General features: G+C 40.7%; 1 pseudogene; it reads right to left on the reverse strand.

Annotated features, from left to right (window-relative positions):
- Positions 1–1,279: 1,279 nt before the first annotated feature.
- LOC131552815 (phenazine biosynthesis-like domain-containing protein) lies at positions 1,280–20,840 on the reverse strand (annotated as a pseudogene).
- Between the last annotated feature and the right edge of the window lie 1,558 nt (positions 20,841–22,398).

A 22,398-nucleotide genomic window follows, 5' to 3' on the forward strand; every position in this document is an offset into this window, starting at 1 on the left:
GGAAGTGACTAAAACTGCAATTCATCAACTGGCCGCTGGAGGCTGGCTCCAAAAGGGAGTCAATCACATTGACTCCCCATGTTAAAATGCCCAACTTTACAGCAGAAAAAAACATGTTTACAGCCTGGTACAAAAAATTATTTTGGTCTATATAGCTAATTTTGCCCTTCGTGGCAACTGTGAGGGGGGTGAATTTGTTTATAACTCATCCGTTTAAATTATATTAAGCCTTAAAGTTCTGCATAATTAAGGGCGTGGCCACTTGAGTGACAGGTGGACTGCCGCGAGCTCTGCTCCAGAGTGTGAAACTGGCTTTAAAGATTTGTATTTGTACAGAGAAAATAATTATAGGTAGGACACTGGGAATCTGGCAATTAGATGTTTTAATCGTTATTGCTTACAGTGCTTTGTTATATGGAGCAGTTTGTTAGATCGCGGGCTGCGTCCGAAATCGCATACTACTTGTGTAGGTACTACATTTGAATTCGAACGTACTACTCGACCGTTAAAAAAGTACGTTCTATATAGTATGAATGAGGGTAGTATGAATGGAATTCGGACGTACTACATCCGCCATGTTGATGTTGTCACGTGTCATGCGTCTTCACAACAGCACGAAAATTTAAAGAGCCCTGTCACTACTCGATCCGTACCGGAAACACGATTTGTACTGCGCATGCGCGGAAATGCGTCTACTTCCTGTCTGAAGTACGACGAAACAATTTACAGCAATTTTGGGTAGTTTTAATAAAACTGTTAAAAATGTAATAATTCAGGTGTTGTTGACACTACCCGATCCGTACTGGAAATAGTCGTTTAGTGATTCTCCTGATATAAACACACTTTTTTTGATAAAATATATCAATTATATTATATTGATTAATCGATTAGATTTGCACAAATTAAATCAATTAAATAGTTTACATTTACTAGACTCTATTTGGGTAATACAGGTGTATATAAGTGAGTGTTTTACATTACATTTTTTAATTTTCTGAAGATATGATTTACTTATTTCAGCATATGTCTGCATCTAAGAAACACACACAAACATTTTTTTTCTTCAAATTATTTATTCATTCCTTCCCTCCATCCTTCCCCTCCCTCCCTCCCTCCATCCTTCCCTCCCTCCCTCCCTCCCTCCTTCCACTACAATTGCTGATTGAGGAACATGGCATTGACCTTCAGGCCTTGTTTATCAACACAGTATGACAAAAATGTTTCCATGTCATCTTGATACTGAAATATAAACAAAAGTCATCCTTTGCTTCAGAATTCACTCTCCAGGGCCTTCTTGAGTGCATTTTGTTGATCTTCACTGTTCATCTGCAGAAAAGCAGGCTCTGTCACCTCTCCACGAAATAAGTCTCTGTGATTGTGTACCCAGTACCAAGCTGTATGAAGGTCTCTCACAATGGTAGGCTGTTGCACCTGGTGAAGAACAGTATTATAAAATATAACTATATAATGGCACAAACAAATTAACCCTTAAAATGCATACCGCAGATCTTTAGCAACCCAGGACATCATTCACTACCCTCTCCCTCCTTCATTTTTTAAAGTTAGACATCAAATTTTTTAGTATTCCTCAATTTATTCATTATAAACAATATAACAAGAAAAAAATATATACACAAGAATGCCTGTTTTCTGATTAATTTTTTGTAAAAAGTGTATAGGGTCGCTAGAGACCAGAGGTATGTAAATGTGTAAGTGTATTTTTCCTTCTCAGCTATATTTACATATCCGATGACTAAATACATGCAATGCATCTTTATTCCTTGTGGTGGCACTGTTTGATACACAATGATGACGTGATGTGTCCCTCATAATTTACAGCAAGCATAAAACAAACGAATATCATCAGCAAAAATGTAACTGGTTTGAATGGCTTTACTGCAAAGAAATTACTGTACACAATGAAATATAATTGTCACTGTCATTTGATGGTGGATGTGGTGAATAAGCTGCCAGTGATCAAAATATTGATTTTTAAGTCATTGAAAATGATAGTTTTGAGAATATGGCTAAGATCGTGAATATGAGCCAGATGCTGGATATACTGTGGAAGTGTGCTCTGACGATGACAGCGATGGTAAAATGATCTGCTCAAATTGAACCCTTATACATTTCAAAAGGTAACGAAATATGCTTTATTGTATTCTTCTGTAATTGTTCTTAAAACATCAAGACAGTTTTTTGCTGTTGCAGCAGTTAGAGATCCATCCATGCTGGATATATAGGTCCAGGTCACTAAAGACCTGAATATGTAATAATGATTGACGAAACATTCATGCATTTAAGGGTTAAACTATTTATCCAGCTTGCATGCAACTCCTTGATATATGATCACTAAAATCATTTACCTTATCAGTGTCCTCTTCAACCACAACTCTTCTGCTGGGTGTCTGTTTGGTGGTGGTGGAGTTTGACACCCTAAAGACAGGCTCAAGGGTTCCCTGAAGGAGTTGGGATGCTTCTTCTGCCCAGTTTGCAAATCTCTGTCCATGCCTTTGTAAAATATGTAAATGTATATGCACTCTATTTGTATAACACCTTTCTAGTATCACTTTGCCAACAGTGACTTAATACAGCCAGGATACTGAAATTTTAACTGTAGAGTCTGTCATACCCTTCAAGACAAAACCTCTCCATCAGCTGAATGCACCACCACTGGCGAATTAATGGCACCTCCTCCTAAAAGAGTGCAAAACACAAAAATAAAAACAAAAAATCCACATAAAAGTAGTTTGGTATATTCTTTGTGAAAATCTAGCTTACCTCTGTGAATGTTAATGACCATGATGTGTACAGGTGCTGAGAGCATACTGTGAAATACAAATAACACTGTAAGACTTTGATTTGATTATTTAACAGCTTTGACAAATTAAACATTCTTACCATCAGCATGTAGATGCCACAGGAATTTCCTGTAGACTGTTGAGGAAAACACTGGAAAAGGAAATGTGCATCCACAGTTAGCTTTAAAAACAACTGCTGTCTTGTTTAAACATGTATACATACATATCCTAATCCTTTTAGGATCATTTCGAGCCAGAAATGATTTTAGTTTATTTTTAAAACCAAGCATTGATCATTATGGTATGAGACTTTATGACTTTTGTCACACTTGAATTGGGAACATGCACACAAAAAAATTAGTGGATAGCAGAGTTTCTGCGGTTGTAATAAAAAAAAATAAAATAAATAAAAATAAAAAAACAACAAATCCTTCCCTTGCGGGTCAATTTGACCCACATGGGAATGAATGAAGTTTCTGAAAAAACTTTTTTTGGTCACACTTTATATTAGGTGGCCTTAACTACTATGTACTTACATCAAAAAAATAAGTACAATGTATTTATTGTGTTCATATTGTGTTGCAAAACACTATTTCTGCTATTGAGGTGGGTCTAATAAGTAAATTAAGACACTAAACATACGCACATTAGATTCCATGCAATGGCTTAAACCCAGGCTCCAGAAGTCTTCTCGTGTGAGGCAAATTTGGCCTTGCTTTATGATCAGTTCTTCCGATGACCGATTTTTGTCCAACACATACTTTAACTAAAAATAAAGTTTAACAGATTAAGTAATGGTTATCATTTAAATATGCAAAGTGTCACTAAATAAACAATACTTACCAGTTCATCTTGAATATGGTCCAAGTCCTTCTCCCACATCAAACCCGAACAAGCATATGGATGCTCTACCTGCCATTTGAATGTTGAGTAGCAGTGGTCCTGGAGGAACATCCTCTCAGTTGGTCCATCTGATGATATACAAATACGTGACAATGGACTATAAGCATGGAGCATTCTTTAGAACTTCTGTATATAGTTCAGCCAGCTTAAAACTTCCGGTGAAATGCCATTTGACGTTGTGGTATATATGTAGATACTCTTGAGACCCTCACAGAAACCTCTCCTGCCTCATTCTTGTCAGAAACTCAGAAACAATATAACTCCAATCACCGTAAATAATGACTGCCTATCTTATCTAACACTTAACAACATAAAATCAACATGATCTCACAGAATTCCGTGTAATGTTCACAGACTTAATTAACCTCCGAATCTGTGGTGGCATCACGGAATCGCCGAAAATTCCGTGATGGGCTCACAGAAGTTATACCAATGTAAGTCAGTGACAGGCATCAGCCGTGAACCACGCACGGAAACCCTTAGCATCAATATGCCGACGCGATACTGGGAAATTTATCTTCATCATTATTGTTCAGAACTGGGTAGGTTTAGGGTAGGGGTGGGGTCAGGTACTCCAGTGAAAGTATAAATTTATATACAAAATATAATTGCATCGGAGTCACTCTTTTTACGCAGCGCTGGTGTTGAACCAGTGAATCCGTGCATGGACCACGGCTGATGCCTTCTGTGAGCCCATCACGGAATTTTCGGCGATTCCGTGATGCCACCACAGATTCGGGTTAATTAAGTCCGTGAACATTACACGGAATTCTGTGAGATCAGGTTGCATAAAATTGTATATGCTGATCCTGGTAATCCGTTGGTAAACGTTGGCTAGCTAGTGATGTTATCTCAAACAACATTGTAATGGTATTCTTCATACCTGATAACTTACATTCATAGTCATGAATACATGTTTTAAACACATGATATTTTAAAGCCTTTATTATTTCTCAACTCTTTAGCTGTGCAGAGAAAGATTCACTTTCAATCATGATGATGACGACATGAAAAAATATATTCCAAAAAAATATGTTTCCTGGAAAACAAAGACTTTTAAGATTAAAATGACATGAAATTAGCATTATAACCAATAGATGGCAGCAGAGGATCACCCATTAGCTCAGTTGCTATTTCAACTCCTTAGATTTTTTTGACTTTTTGTTTCTGGATTTATAAAACAAAATAAAATAAAAAATACTATTATAAGAATTTTTTTAAACTTTTACTGTACTTAAGTATAGCAAACAAATAAATAAGACACCAATAACCTAGAAGGATTATTTATTTAAATACTAAACTAGTTAACGACAAATTAAATTAATTATTAATGGTATTACAATTAAATACTACAAAACTACATTTTTAAAGTTTTATCTTTACCTGTAGAAGCTGCTCAATATATTCAGCCAACACAGACTTGTTGCAGCTGTAGTTTTGTTACTCTGAATTTACTCTGAATCACTTAATGCTGTTTTGACATCAGCTTTGCAGATGTTTTGTTCTATCCGTCGCTACAGTTATCACTGTCAATCATAGTAATGACTTGCGGAACAATTTAGCGGACTACTTCATGTAATTATTTACACTTGCTTTTGTAATTCCTGAAACAGTACACGTGAACGTTTGGTCCTCTCATACAAACAAAAATTTGGTTTCACTTTATTTTGATGGTCCCTTTAACACATTCTATTGACTATAAGTAATGTTGCACCTACATTTCTACTGACTCTCATTAGAGTGTTAGTAATGTATTAGTTGACTGGTAGGGTTAGGGGTAGATTAAGTTGACACGTTCTTGCAAAGTTACTTATAGTCAGTAGAATATCTGTTGGGAGACCAACACAATAAGGAGTTAGTAGTGAAGCAGACAGTCTACTAATACTCCTATGAGAGTTTGTTGACATGTAGTTGCAACATTACTTAGTGTCAACAGAATGTTCAAAAGGGACCATCAAAATAAAGTGTTACCGAAAATTTTCTTCAGATTGTTAATGGATTATGTAGAGAAACCGAATAAAGGGCACTCCCCTTATAGCACAGCGGAGTTTGACAGTTCACCGGAAATAACTGAGCTGGCTTATCTAAAACCAGGAAGTAACTGTACATATAATCCATTATAATATTTCTCAATCTACCATTTAATTTCAAACTATTTTATACAGAGTTTATCAAACACTCTTACTTTTCAATCTGTAGTATGTCCTCAGTCTTGACACATTGACCCTCTGACAAGCTGACCCTTTGACGATAGTGGCCACCCCTTTGGAAGTTATGCTGGCCACAGTATATGGTCCTTGGTGCTGACTTGTAAATGTGTCTCCTGTCCGTCGTTTCTTGGGGTCCCGTGAGAGCAAACATCATCACCGGCCTGAACTGAACATACTCGCACAAACTTGCGCACAAACTTGCGAGGGACAGTGGCTTCACATGAAGATTCAACTGCTTTTATAACTAAAGAGAGATAAAGCAGAATCGCAGCAAAAAAATACATAGATCAGCCTATGCCTAGATCTAATTCTGATAGTAATTCACTACTTCATTTACCTTTATTATTCAAATACAAACCTTTTCATTGAGAACTTTCATCTTATTGACTCTGGTGTCGATGTCGTCTTCTGGGTCAGCAACTTCAAAATCATCTCCCATGGGACAGGCATTCATGACCTCTGGCAGACGTGGGTGTCGATGGAAGAGGAGGAAGTAGGGACTGTGTCTAGTGGAGTACTGATCACATAAGGAAGCTTCCCATTAACTATTAAGTTTGTATTTATCTATAAGTTTGAAAAACTCCATTTTGACATTAAATAGTAAATAAATTCACCAATTCAGTTTTACCATTGACAACTAACCATAGATATTATAAATATAATAAGTGAGACAAAACCTGCTTTGCAGTGTTGATTCCATACAACACAGCAGGAAGGTGGAGGTCCCAGTCATTGTGGTTGTCATTCACATACTTCCTGAGTGCGTGCTTGATATTCTGATTAGTTCTTTCATCCTGTACATATCAATGCATTTAGAAAGTTGATGAATAACCATAAGACAACAATAGATCTTAAAAGACAGGTATAAAAAGAGTCACCTGCCCGTTGGTTTGGGGATGGTAAGCACTGGAGACGGCATGTTTGATTTTCAGCATATTGAAAATGCTGTCGTTGAGCTGCAGAGGGATCATAAGTTAAATTTGCAAGACTGGAATAACTGTAGACAACAACATATCCACCTTATTTTTTAACGTGGAAGTAAGCTGTTCTCTGTGAATGTGCGAGACTTCCACTTCATTATGCACAATAGGTAAATAAGGAGAAGAATAACAGTGCAGTAAACGGTATAATTGTTTGCACTACAAACCAGTGTGTTCATAATTAAAATAATATGGTAAAACACACCGGTTTGCAATATCAAGCAGCAAAACGAGCTGTTTTGCACAGCTAAATATAGCTGGAAGCAGATGAGACCGGAAATCAGACACATTAAATTTACAAATGGCCGCGCAAGCTCTTTCGGGAAAAATAAGGTGGAAATGTTGAGACAAGAGTAGGGGGAAAAAAACATAATTAAACATTTACAAAACTTCACCTTGCAGACGAACTCCTTCCCTTGGTCTGTAATGATTTTCCTTACCATGCCGAACAAGTACAGCTTTGCGGTTATTATTGCAGACACCTCAGCTGCTGTCTTAGATTTCATAGGTTCTGCAATCACCCACTTGGTGTACAGGTCAGTCATGGTAAGGACATACAACACTTGTTGTTGTGTGCTGTTCCTGGCAGTGGTCCAATCAAATCCAAACCAAGCACCTCCCAAGGTTCTCTTACCTGCATGGCACAAAATTAGCATCAACCAAATGCTGGTAAAACTGTACACAAGGTTGAGACTAGTTTGTTAGTCTCATCAGTTTGCTAAAACCTTGTAAGCAGTACCTTAATAGAATGCAAGACTGGCACAACAGTCTTGATGGGGTCATTCAACTGGCAGCGGTGACAGGATCTGACCTAAAAAGCAACACATTTTTTGAACAAAATGTCAAGAAAAACAGCCACTTGAGTTGGTGATGACAATAAATATAACTTCTAAATCAAGGAGGTATCTAGCAATCAGAGGTGGTAAAAAAATAGACACATTTTTAAGTATAGATACTTGCATAGAAAAAAAAAAAAAAAAACTGGCAGAAGTAAAAAAAAGAAAAAAAAAGAAAAAGAAAGTAAAGTACTACATCTGTAGTAGATTACCCATTCTTTCACATCCTGGATAATTGTAGGCCAATAGTATCCAGCAATAACCCTGTTTTGAGTGCCTCTGACGCCACTGTGATTTCCAGTCCCAGGGTTATTGTGGCACTCCGTAAGAACAGACCTCTTCTCTTCCTCTGACAGGACAACTAGCCGCATGTACTGCCTACTGGGGCCGACGTAGAAGAGTCTGTCATCTATTTTAATAGGAAAAAAGAAAAAGTCAAAAGAAGCAGCAATTCAATGTAAAAAGATCAAAACATAACCAGATATGGGAGCTGAACAAGTAAGTTACAGTGAACGTAGCTTGATATTTTTAAAACAATTATTATTATTATTATTTTTTAATCTTTCGGTACTAATAGTTACCCCTGATGATGAAATTCGCTGACGCCCGTTGTACCTTCCGACGATTTGCAGAATTGTCAGGAATTTCTCCTTTTAAGAGAAAATCTTGAAGCTGTATATAAAACGCAAACGAATCCATATCGCTAGACTGTCGTAAAATCGTTGACGGTGACAGGAAGGGGAAGCATTTCGCGCATGCACAGTACAAATCGTGTTTCCGGTACGGATCGAGTAGTGACAAGCCCACTTCACTGCGCCAACATCGTTAATGATTTAAATTCTTAACGCTTAACAAACCATCTATTTAAAGAAAGCAGCGTTAACAAGCTGATGTACTACATTGAGGTTAACGTAGTTTCATCTGTTTGTTAAACCCTTAACAAGTCAGTCGTTTACTTGGATGATGTTAAACAAGTACAAGTTAACCACAATGAACATCAACAATGTTTTTCCCTGAGGTACTTTACACTTGAAGACAGCCGCGTCGCGGCTTTCCGCCATTTTTCAAATATGACGCCTCCTCTCCCGCGGCCTCATGGGATAGTAAAGTGTCCATCGTATGCCTACTACAGAATACAGAAGGAAGTAGTAGGTCATCCGGGTACTTCTTGCCTACTATTTTTCGAATACTATGAATTCGGACATACTACTCGCCTCGCATACTGTTTTTCGCATACTATATAGTAGGGAAGTATGCAATTTCGAACACACCAGCGGTCTCTCTCATTTGTTTGTCTAATGAAGTGCCAACAGATATAGAAGTACACAATAAACGCGGTAGACTTTAATGGACAGTAAAACAAAGGCAGAATACCGTGTAACTCCAGGCTGGCACAGTATTGACGAACGAATGCAAACATATGCAGAGCACTGTAACTTATCTGAGCTTTCCAAAACAAAATCAAAGAGCGGTAACTGATGTTATACTGTGTTCTGCCTTGGTTTCTCCGGGGCTTTTCTCCATGATACTTCAACACATGATAAAGGAGGTCATTAATGTCCCAAAATGATCAATAACTCATTTTCGACCAAAAACAAAATTATGGTGTTTTGTCTTTGCATGACGGGCGTGGTTTCAGCTCAGCTTCACCCACGTCCCGCCTTTTTGCCCATTTTCGATTATCCGGGAGTGACGCGCGGTGACGTTTTTTTTTACAGTCTATGATCAACACGCTTCATTCGGCTGCACTGCATGGGACTCGCTCGGGAAGAATGTCTCTAAAGAAGTGTGTTTTTAGTTATGTGAGGGAAAGATAACCTTGTTCAGCTTACTGAAGAACCCAGCGTTACGTAAACAGTGGATACAGTTTGTTTTTTCGGGGTTTCTCAAGTGTGTTTGTTGACGAACGTTTTATGAACAAGGCCCAGTTCGACGCTGCATTTGCACATCTTTTGATACTGAAAGATGGAGCAGTCCCAGCTATAAAATATCCCGTTCATGATTCAGAACTGCAGATGGTAGCCTAAGTGAAACGGCATCAAATGTTTCTTGTTTTGATGGCGATCGGCGCTCAAGTGCTCTTCAATCTTTAGCTTTGCTCACGGCGCGCCTCCAGGAGCTCGGCTTTTTTCGGAGAGAATCATAAAGATGTATCTTTCTTTTATCAATATGATAAAACTAAAGACTTTTTGGAGATACGAAGAATGCAATACTATTCTATAGGTACTCAAGATTAACATGAGATTCGGTGAAACTGTGTGTGTTCTCTTTCTAACATTTGTTCGGTATCTCACTATGGGAACGCCTCGTGCGTGACCGATCGCGGAAGCACCAATAACACCACGTCTGCCAACTATAGCAGACCAATCGCTGCAGCGATCAGGGAGTCCCACCTCCCTGTATATAAACCGCAGCTACCTGCCGTTTAGTCATTCTCGCTCTCTTCCCCGTGAAGACTTCGGAAGCTGGCTCAGCAGACTTAGGGAATCATTGCGCAACAGTTTACAGACGGAGCCGCAAGGTAACGTCCCAAACGCAGGATTCCTAACATTTGTTGAGCTTCACTTAGAGTGGGGTAACTAACGCGTTACGGCGAGTTTTCTGCTCTAAGTTTTATACTTATTTTCCAAGTTTTGGGGGCGCTCACCACGCACCAAAACAGGGAAGGAAAAGAACAGCTCTCTTTTGTTGCACAGCTCCGTACTAGTTAGCACGTTGTGGTGGGCTTACCGTACGAAGAGAGTGTAGGCCCCATGGCCACTACGAAAGAACCGGAGAGCCCTGGAGGAAAAGGTAATCCTCCCCATCCGTGTGCTTGCGGAATGTGGATTTCTGCGAAGGATTCACACGGCCTCTGCATCTCCTGTTTGGGCGCGAAACATGCTCAGGCGGCTCTGTCAAACCCCGAGGGCTGTCCTCACTGTTCGAAGTTCTCGGTTAAGACCCGAGAGCGGAGAGTCCGCATGGCAGTAGCTGGTAAGTCGGACCCATGCCTCTCTGCTCAACCCAGAGAGGAACCGATGGACTGTCCGCAGGCCAGCAGCTCATGGGGAGAGATGATGGAGAGGGTGTCGCCAGTCCTTCCCCCGCTGTTCGATCCGTTAGCGGGAGAGGAAGATGACGAGGACGAAGTATTGTTAGCCATCCTCAAAGACGAGGATGACGACGATGAAGATGCTATTCTTCCCCCGAATCAGTTGCGTCCACCGAGTGCACAGGAGGCGAGTTCACCCTCCCCCGTACAGACGGACACAGATCTACTCGAGGTCTGTCGCAGGGCCGCGGGTAGACTGTCGATCGACTGGCCATCCCAACCGGCAGGTCCGGGGGCTGAAAGAGATCTGTATGATGGAAAGAGACTTCCGTCACGTCTCCCTCCATCGAGGCAGTTTATTCCAGCCGTCCCGGCATGTGTGGCTGAAATGAAGAGATTTTGGGACAAGCCTTTTTCCCACCGAGTGCCTGTTAAGGGCTTCTCGAGGCTAGATGTTCAGAGTATGGAGGATGTGGGGATGGCGGACCCTCCCCCTATTGAATCATCGGTGGCTAATCACTTGCACCCAGGTTGCCGGGCAGCGCTCTCTTCAACCGGAGCCTCGCTGCCAGGGAAAACAGAGCGCTTCGCCGCCTCTGTTTTTCAAAAGATCTATAAGTCATCGGCACTGGCCGTTAGTGCTCTGAACGCGACGTCCCTCCTTACTGCCTACCAAGCGGAGTTATTAGAGGAGATGGGGTGTCAGCTGGACTCCGGATCTCCCAACCCAGCGATCTGGGAGGAGATATGTGTCATTGCAGATTTAAACATGCGCACGTCCCGCGGAGCAGTTCAAAGCTGCGGTCGGAGTATGGGCTTCGCTATGGCTCGGTTTGTCAGGCCTCTCTGACAAAGAGAAGGTGGAGTTTTTGGATGCCCCTATTGATCCAAAGGCCATGTTCGGCGCAACGGTAACAGCGATGCGTCAGCAATGTGACCTGCGGAAAAAGGAGGGAGAGGCATTCGAGGTCTGTCTCCCCAGAAAGCCGTTAGCTCGGCCTTATCACCCGAGCCGACCGAACTTCAGACCTTCAGGGAGAGGGGGACATTCTGATTATCAGCCTTCCCGTCCTGCTCCACCGCAACAGCCGGGAAACGCGGGCCCTCAGTCAAAACCCGGTTTCGTGAAACCAAAGCAGTCTTTCGCAGCCTCAGCAGCGAAACACCGGTCGGCAGCCCCTCAGGGAAACAAAAAGAGGCGGGCGACCTGAGATGTCAGCTTGGCATCAGGAAGGGTTTGGAGACAGCACCCAGGGTTTCTCTGTCCCATCCCTGCAGAACGATTCCGTTCTCCCTCCCGCGGGGAAAAGGAGAAGGAATTTAAGTGTAGAATGGACGTGTGCGGTCAGTTCAAAGTCCAATGTTTGCAGGGAAATGGCCCATGTTCTTCTGGTGCCCCCCAAAGAATTGTCTCTCCCTCCACCTACGAGGTTTGTTCTGAGGGAGGAAGGACAAAAGTTCGCAAGCATCCCATCACAAATAAAGTTTTCTCTGACGCATCCAGGCCAAGGGCTGAGGGCGCAGAGTGGGATGAAAATAAAGAAGGATCACAAAAGATTAAAACAATCACAAATAAAGACGAATCTTACTCCTTTACTGGAGCGGCATTCCCCTCCTTCGCCACTAGAGTGTGCTGCAACACCGCTAGTGAGCGAAGACGAGAAGGGCCCACTCGCAGCTCAGGCAGCGAACTGGTGCGCATGCGCAGTTCATCCCTGGGTTTTAACCACGATAGACAGGGGTTACAGACTTCAATTCGCTGTAAAACCTCCTATGTTCAATGGAGTGGTAATCTCAGTGGCCCAAGGGGAAGCAGCTCAGGTTTTAGAGGAAGAAATATCCTCTTTAATCAGAAAAGGAGTCATAAGAGTGATTCCAACGAGAGAAAGCCACATAGGTTTTTACTCCCGGTACTTTGTGATTCCCAAAAGAGGGGGAGGTCTCTGTCCCATTTTGGATTTACGGGTCCTCAACAAACACCTCAAAAAATACAGATTCAAAATGCTGTCGCTCAGAACGTTGTGTCAGAGTATTCGTCAGGGAGATTAGTTCACCTCAGTGGACCTTCAGGACGCATATTTTCACATAGATATTTTTCTTGCTCACAGGAAATATCTGAGGTTTGCTTATCAGGGCACAGCATACGAGTATACAAGAATTCCCTTTGGCCTCGCTTTGGCCCCCAGGGTTTTCAGCAAGTGTGTGGAAGCGGCTCTGATACCATTGAGGAGTGGAGGGATCAGAGTTGCATCATATCTGGACGACCTGCTCATCTGCGCGCCGTCCCCGAGGCAAGCAGAGAGCGATACGGACAGACTAGTGACGCATCTGGAGAGACTAGGTTTCAAAATAAACCAGAAGAAGAGTTGTCTAACTCCTGCACAGGAAATAGTCTACTTGGGTCTCAGGTTGAATTCAGTGACGTTTCGAACTTTCCTATCAGAGGATCGCATCAAGACATTTCACAGCTGCCTCTCCCTTTTTCAACGAGGGAGATCAGTCTCTTTCAGAATGTGTCTTCGGCTACTGGGTCTGATGGCCTCAACACTGTCAGTGGTTCCCCTGGGACTGCTGCGAATGAGGGATTTTCAGAACTGGACAGCGTCACAGGGCATTCGCCCAAAGAGCCGTCTCAGCCGCAGAGTGCGCATCTCTCCAGAATGCATGAACGCTCTCCGTCATTGGAGAGCTCCGTCTTTTCTCAGAACAGGATGCCCTCTGGGTCCTGTTATGTTAAGGAAAGTGGTGACGACAGATGCATCTCTCACGGGCTGGGGGGGGCGGTGTTCGAGGGCAGAACAGTGAGAGGAGTTTGGTCTCCCGCACTGAGAGAGAAGCACATAAATTTTCTAGAAGTACTAATAGTGTTACTAGCTCTGAGACATTTTGTGCATTTTCTCAAGAATCATCATGTATTGGTCAGGACGGACGATACAACGGTGATAGCCTACATAAATCGGCAGGGAGGAGTTCGTTCTCACAAGCTTCACTTGTTAGCGAAATAACTAATTATGTGGAGCAGCAGGACCCTCCTGTCGGTATGCGCGACACACGTTCCAGGAATAATGAACAGGGGAGCGGACTTACTGTCCAGAGGGAATCCTCTGTACGGGGAGTGGAGACTCCACCCCCAAGTGACTCTCAGGGTGTGGCAGAGATTCGGCCGTGCCGCCGTAGATCTCTTCGCATCGCACGAAGACGCTGTTCTTCTCTCTGGCCGGCAACGATGCACCGTTGGGTGTGGATGCTCTAGCCCACGAGTGGCCAGACGTGTTACTGTATGCGTTCCCTCCGTTGAGCCTGATCGAACCGACACTACGGAGGGTTCGACAATACAAACATGTAATGATTCTGATCGCGCCATACTGGCCGGGGAGAATGTGGGTTGCGGAAATTGCACAACTGCTCTACGACCAGCCATGGCCATTACCAGCACGCAGGGATCTCCTCTCACAAGCACGGGGGGAAATATTTCACCCCTCCCCTCAGAAATTAGCTCTCTGGGCCTGGCCCGTGAGAGGCTAAATCTGGATGCAGCTGGGTTACCTCCGAAAGTGATAGAGACAATTTAGAACACGAGGGCTGCCTCGACACGTTCTTTATATAATCTCAAATGGAGGGTGTTTGAGGGATGGTGCACCGATAGAAACATTGTTCCTTTCTTGTGTTCAGCTTCGGATGTGATGTGCTTCCTACAGGACCTTCTGGACAAGGGCAGAGCCTTTTCTACAGTTAAGGTTTATCTGTCCGCTATCTCGGCATGTCATGTGGGTCTTAACACGGGTACTATTGGCCAACACCCTCTCGTCTGTCGATTTATGAGAGGGGCACGTAGGCTACACCCAGTATCGAAGCCGCTGGTCCCGCCTTGGGATTTGTCCATAGTTCTGCACGCGCTCTCAAAAGCCCCTTTCGAACCCATTGATAACATTGCCTTGAAGCTGCTCGCTTTAAAGACGGCTCTGTTACTTGCTCTCACTACAGCAAAAAGGGTGAGTGAGCTACATGCTTTATCTATTCACTCCTCATGTATGATGTTTGCTCCAGGGGGTCGAAAAGTAACTTTTAGACCTAACCCGGCGTTTGTGCCTAAAGTGTTTGATCAGGCTGGTGCAGTTCAATCAGTGGACCTGCTAGCTTTTCATCCACCGCCTTTTTTATCCCCAGAGGAGGAGAGGTTACACAGTTTATGTCCGGTTCGTTCTCTGTATACATACGTTCAGAGAACCCGCACACTTCGTAAGAGCAATCAGCTATTTGTTTCGTGGGCTGACTCTTACAAAGGAAAGCCTATCTCCCGTCAGAGCCTTTCCCACTGGGTGGTGGAGGCTATCGTGTTATGTTACAATAGTACGAATAAAGAGTCCCCAATAGGATTACGAGCACACTCAACTAGAGGTATGGCTACATCCTGGGCTCTGTTTAAGGGCATTTCTATTCAAGAAATTTGCACGGCAGCCAGCTGGTCTTCTCCGCACACATTTGCTCGTTTCTATAGACTGGATGTGACAGAACCATCTCTGGCCCACTCAGTTCTGGGAGTGAGTAGTCAGGGGGTATAATGCAATTTATTAAGGGGAGAATTCCTCTTGCATTCTGTTTCACCTCAGTCGGGGTTTATGATTCAGATAATAACCTACTCTTTCTTCAGTCTGCTTCGTCAGCATATCGGCAATACGGGAGTGGTCTATATCCCATAGTGAGATACCGAACGAATGTTAGAAAGAGAATGTTAGGTTACTGACGTAACCCCGGTTCTCTGATAACATGAAGTGAGGTATCTCACAAACATTGCCCTCCTTGCCTTATTGCACAGAGAAGAGATAATGCGGAGAATGATGAAACGGCAGGTAGCTGCGGTTTATATACAGGGAGGCGGGACTCCCTGATCGCTGCAGCGATTGGTCTGCCATAGTTGACAGATGTGGTGTTATTGGTGCTTCCGCGATCGGTCACGCACGAGGCGTTCCCATAGTGAGATACCTCACTTCATGTTATCAGAGAACCGGGGTTACGTCAATAACCTAACGTTATGTCCCCTTTAAAGGCTTGCGCACTCAACTGTTTGCAAAATGGAGCTTTGTGCTAGTGTATCCTACCTCCCATTCGGCACAAATCCAAATATTCCAATGCAAAACATTGTGCTTTTGTAAAATAAAGAAAACAAATAGGATGTTGCTTTCTGCCATTTGAGTTTCCTTTCTGTGAACAAATTAAGCCTGTCATAAAAATGAACTGAACCTCAGCATATATAGGCTACGTTATGTGTTGCACTGTTTTTTCCCTTGTTTATCTGTTAACCCTTTAAAACCTAAGGGTAAAATAGGTCATTTTCACACATTTTGTTTATTTGACTGTAAAATTCTAACAGAATGTGCTATTTTCAAGTGCAAGGTGTAATTTTTTTCAGAAAACAAATGGCTTTCCAAAAAGTACAGTTTTTGACCATTAATCTTGTGTTTTGAGTTTGTAAACAGAATTTAAATAGACAAAAATAAAAAAAACGGAATATTTTTATTTTATTTTTTTTAGAAAAAAAAGAGAAAAATCATGATCAAAATAATCCAACACTTCTTACTTCAAAATTCAACTATAATACATATATACAAGTATTTTTGGGACACTGGGTTGCACAGTTTTCATTCAGGAGGCTTTTTGTTCATACACACATTTACACATGCATGTACATGCATACACCCATTCATTTACATGCGCGGACTCATTATAGCGATGCACACACCACATGTGAAAAAGTCTCACTCAGCCTGCTCCCAAAGTCTCATCAAAAATCATCCTAATCGACTCTTATGCTGTTTACTCCTCCTTGACCATGTTTTTGTTCATTTTGTTTATTATTTTATGCAATAACAAACTCAGCGCTCCCTATCTCTCCATTCAAATTCTCCCTTCCCGCTCTCCCGGAAATCTGCCGTCATTTGTTGACGGAGCGCAAGACATTACCGTAATAAGCCATATATTGCCGAAAAGCGCATTGTTGTCTGCTATCAGGAGCAATTTGAATTATTTTGATAGTGCAAACGGTAGAAGAGTTATGGTAACATGAATACAGCTTGGTCTGATGTGTCGGCGCCGACACAGCCGGTTTTAAAGGGTTAACTAAATCAAATATATTTCAAGTATTTATTTCTTGTATGCATGTACTGCAGATTATATATATATATATATATATATATATATATATATATACATATATAAAAAACACATTATAATTTAATATAATACTAAGTATTTTCACATTTCACATAAGTATTTTGTAATTTGTACTTCTGTCTGTTCAAAATAAATGAAACGAAACCTATCATAGTTTTTCATTTTAAAAGGGCCTGCTTTTATTTGTGTACACCACTGACAAAACAACAAAACATTGTGCTTTTGTAAAATAAACAAAACAAAACAAACAGGGTGCGCTTTCTGCCGTCTGGGTGTCCGTGAGCAACTTTCATACTCGTGGCTTTGTCGATCATCTTGGTACTTTTCTGGACCTTGATTGTGTAAGGACCCTTGCTGTCTATGGGAGGGTCAGAGAGCTCTCAGATATCATCAAAAATATCTTAATTTCTGTTCCGAAGATGAACGGAGGTCTTACGGGTTTGGAACGACATGAGGGTGAGTAATTAATGAGAGAATTTTCATTTTTGGGTGAACTATCCCTTTAAGCTTTTTTGTTATTCAGATATTTTGCCAAGTATTTCTATTTGTTAACCAAAGAAGGTTACAATTTTTATGTTATTTTAAAGCTAAAAGGTTAAACTATTCTATGTTTGACTCAAATTTAAAGAATGAAGAGTTTAATTTGTATTGTCTATGCTTTAAGGTTTATCGGGATTTTTAGATATAGCCTAATAAGCGATTTGAATAATTAAGTTACTTATTGAGTAACTAAATTACTTTTCAGACAGAGTAATTAGTAAAGTAATTTAAACACAATATTGATGGTGTAATTAGTAATAGTAATTAATTACTTTTGGAAAGTAACTTACCCAACACTGATAGATATATATATATTCTACACTAAACCAGTTGCAGTATTACTGTTTGTTGATAGCATTTGCATTTTTACCTATTGGTATTTTCTAGTAAATATATGATTTCTCACTTCAGTTTCTCCCTATGACTGTAAAATAGACAATTTTATTAATATTCTGCAATAAAATGTATAAAATATCCATTTAGATCTATAGACTTTTAAAACCAAATATTTATTTTGGCACGTAAGTAACCACATTTGTCCATTCAGTGAACGAAACATCAGTTTGCAGACCTTTAAGAAAATTGACTTATTTCTATTAAGCTATTAACACATTCACTGAGAAGGTTTTTCAGGTTGTCTAGATTTTAAGAGTTCCCTGGAGAACGATCTGTGCCTGACCACTGATGTTGAGTGCATTTTATTTGTGATTTTTTTAGGGGAAACTGTTTAACTAAACCATTTATGTGAACTAATGGGTCCTTTGATTCTTTAGTAAGGGGGGGGGGGGTAGGCCTTTACCCAACATTTTCTTTTTGTTCAGCTTTTCAGACCAGTAGGCAGCAAGAACTGTATTAGTTTCTCTCTCTTGACATGTTTCATCTAATTTAATATACACAAATACAAGACCATTCTTAATATAATTTTCTTCCTTTTCAGAAATGCCTCTGGATGTCCAGCAGCACCTGTCGCATGTGTCAGCAAGACGAATCATCAGGTTCCTTGTGCTTGGACTGTAGCACACATCCTGAATGGGTGCATCTCCTACTACGGCCTGAAAATGCACATAAAAGCTTGTTTTTCCTTATGTCATTTTTAGGGCTGCAACAACGAATCGATTAAATCGATAAAAATCGATTACTAAAAGCGTTGGCAACGAATTTCATAATCGATTCGTTGTGTCGCGCGACGCGGAGACGTTTGATTATTAAAAAAAAAAAAAAAAAAACTTTAGTTGAGCGCGGAGCGGAGTGAACACACTCGGTCTCTCTCGCGCACGGATGCTAGCAGAGTTTGGCGCCTCATAAATAAAAAAAAGTAAAAAAAACAAAAAAAAAACGAGCGGAGGTAGAGGAAAGATACATGGCGGAGGCAGAGAAATCCGTGCGACCCAAGTCATCCGAGGTGTGGGAGCAGGGGCGGCGTTTGCGTATGGCAGAGTATGGCAGTTGCCATACCCTAGCCCAGTCAGGTGCTGTGAAAAATTATGCAAACTTGAGTCGCTTATAATTCGTTTTTATTATTTTAAATCAGAGAGTTTTAAAATAGTAAACCAATGATAAGCATTAAAATAACTTGTCAGTAAAACTGTAACGCCATTGGATCATCAAGCTCTCAGCGAGACCTCGTAACTTCACCCCGCCTCCGTTCAGATTGACGCGCCGCGCACAGCCTGGAGAAGATGAGATCTCTGCTTTTCGCAATGCAAGGGTGAATAAATAATTGGTGTTTGAATAGTACAGCGTTTTCTTTACTCAAACACTATGTCAGTAAAGGATAATGTTTTTGTGTGTTTGAAGAGTGGAGAAGAATTAGTTATTTGCTGTCTATATACGTTTTAAATATCCTGTGCATTATGTGCATAAGCGCTTAATTTGAGATTTTGGCCAAGTGTATTAAACAACAAGAAAAAACTAAGCGCCCATATAGCTACAATCAAAGTTATATAACCTGTAAAAGTTGATGAAAGCTTAATGCACTTATGCACTGCATAACAGCCGTTCTAACGACAGACAAAACACTCCATCTCCGTCATTCTCTGGTCAAAAACATTATTAACTCCATTTGAGCTTGATTTTCATATAATGTTAAGTGCAGGTGTCTGATACAATACCAACGCTAACGACGCAGTGTTGTTAAATTATTTAATTTTTTGCACTTTCCCCCCCCCCAAAAAAGTCTATATATTTGGCAGATGTAAAGCATACATGTGTATGTTTTTTGTGTTAGTCCATTTTTATTTTATTTTATTATTATTATAACAGCTCAGGGATGTTCAAGGAGCAACATGTTTGTGCACTTTCTAAAGATTTTAGTTCTGTTTTTGAATAAAGGGTTGGAAATGAATGCTTTTTTTTTTTTTTTAATCCGATTCATCGATTAATCGAAAAAATAATCGACAGATTAATCGATTATTAAAATAATCGTTAGTTGCAGCCCTAGTCATTTTAAAAAACCTAACATAATGTTAAATTACTCACTGGCTAACTTACTTTCAAAAGATCCTTGATTTCATGTTGATCCTGAAAATAAAACATACAAAACTCACATACAAAACTACTTGATTTATCATGAAAGGCTATATGAGTTTTGTTGAAGAAAAGGTCCACAAGGTGTGTTTTGGTCATACCTGGGGGTTTGGTTTGTTTAAGGGAAAGTCCATTATTAGAGATTCTTCATGCTGACGCACATAAAGCTCCCCACTCAACGTCTCAAACACCAGTACAGGGTTGACATTTAAATATTAATGTAAGAACAAGTGTTTCTTACTTTTCATGTAAAAGAGCACTGCTGCTGAGGCCAGTGTTGCATGTCCACATAGTGGGACCTCATTTGTGGGAGTAAACCATCGTAATCCAAACTTTGCACCTTTCAAAATACATAAAATCATTTTACAGCAAATGAAAGAGTTTTTTGTATGTATATTAAAGAAAGAAATAGCTTTCCACCAAGTGGAACTATTGTAGATACTAAAAGGTACGTATTAGTAAAGCAGACATGTAAATCAGACCTGAAGAAAAATCCATAGAATTCCTTCTTGTGATGAAAGCAGTCTCTGATAAATTCATCTCAGCAGCAATGCTCTGATAAAGATCATCTCGTAGCTCCTAAATGTATTCCAGAGAAACATTTTATAATATTATACAGTGCTAGCACATTTAGATTTTGAATAAATGATCTATACACTGTGTAGATAACATATATAGAAGACTGTCTTATGTAGTGTAATACTTACATTCTCTATGAGACATACTGCAGCAGGATTACCTTTAAAAGGCACATTGGTAAAAGCATCAACAGTAAATACTGGAATTTCCATTGATTACAGCTCTTCAGCTCTCAGGTTTTTTCTTGTACCTTTTAAGTAGCCTATTTTTAGAGCTGTATTTGAAATCAAGTTAGACTTTGACCCTAATGACATAGCAGCTCACTTTAACCTTAAAGATACAGACTCAAGATTTCGAAATGTCTTTTTAGACTGACTTTTTACTGTGATGTGATCTGTAAAATAGAATGGAAGAGATAATAATGGTAATTTATTATTTAAAAAAAATAATTTATATATATATGGGGTGTAACGATACATGTATTCATACCGATCCGTACGGACATCTCGGTTCGGTGCATGAGGCCTTACAACGAATACAGGCAATTCACCATCAATTCCGAAGGGGGCGCCCGCAGTAATGCAACGCTGTTTGATAACCGGCAGCAGAAGAACAGCGAATGCCATGAATTGCGCACTTGAAACCAAAGCCCACTAAACAGTGACCAAGTGCTGATTCTGAACGCGTCTCAGTCTGCAGCAAGGAGTACTTGGACAAAGGAGTATAATTTAAAGGGGGGTACAATGCTGGTTCATGCATTCAGACTTGTTTACACTGTTAAAGAGTTGGATTTTCATGCTAAGCATGGACAAAGTTTCAAAAAACAATTTGGACGTATAACAGAGTATTTCTGTGCCAAAAATCTTACTTCGGGTTCGTACACGTTTTGGAGAGGTTTTTTTTTTTTCGATTGTGGCTCTTCATGACGTAAACGAGGGTGGAACTCCTTATATGGACATTTCTCCCGGAAGAACGCAGACGTTTTTTGATTTCTGGCAGTTTGTTATGAACGTCTAAAACGCAAAATATTTCTAGGAAGGCCGTAAGGCGGTTGAGCACGACTGTTCCGTGAATGGATCAGAGGTAGGTGGCTGGATTAATATGGATGATAATGAAGGGGAGGATGAAGAATGGGGAGAAAGTAGGAGATGGACAAATGATAAAAAAGCCAAAGGGAATAAAAGGCAAGATGAGGGCACGGAAAGTGAAGAAAATGGGCACATTACGGTCCAAAAAGAAAGGGAGGAAAAATTTGTAGTCGTAATAAGATTTAATGAGAAGAACCAGGGAAGCATGAAGAAAGTTAACCCAATGGTGCTAACAACAACTCTGGCTAACAAGATCGGGGATATAGAATATGCAAAGGTTCTAAATGATGGCTATTTATTGGTGAGATGTGCTGATGCAGTGCAAATGGAAAAAGCGCTAAAAGTTAAAGAGGTAGGAAAATGCAAGGTGGAAAACACAGGAAGGGTGGGAGCTCGGATGGGAGGTGGAAGTACTGGAGTGATAACGGGGGTTCCAATAAGTGTTAGTATGGAAGAATTAAAAAGGAATATAAAAGGAGGGAAAGAACTTAATGTACAAAGATTGAAATCAGCTAAGGAAGGAGTGATGAGAGACAGTGAAACGGTGTCAGTAGAATTTGAAGGAGAAAACGTTCCAAAGAGGGTATTCTTGGGTTTTAAATGAGATGCCAATGAGATGCTTTAAATGCCAGAGATTTGGGCACACTGCAAAGAATTGTAATAGGCAGAGAAGGTGTGCTAGATGTGGAGGGGACCATGAATATGGGAAGTGTGGTACAGGGGTTCCACC

The sequence above is a fragment of the Onychostoma macrolepis genome, chromosome 13, assembly GCF_012432095.1.
Source record: "Onychostoma macrolepis isolate SWU-2019 chromosome 13, ASM1243209v1, whole genome shotgun sequence".
Taxonomy (NCBI): domain Eukaryota; kingdom Metazoa; phylum Chordata; class Actinopteri; order Cypriniformes; family Cyprinidae; genus Onychostoma; species Onychostoma macrolepis.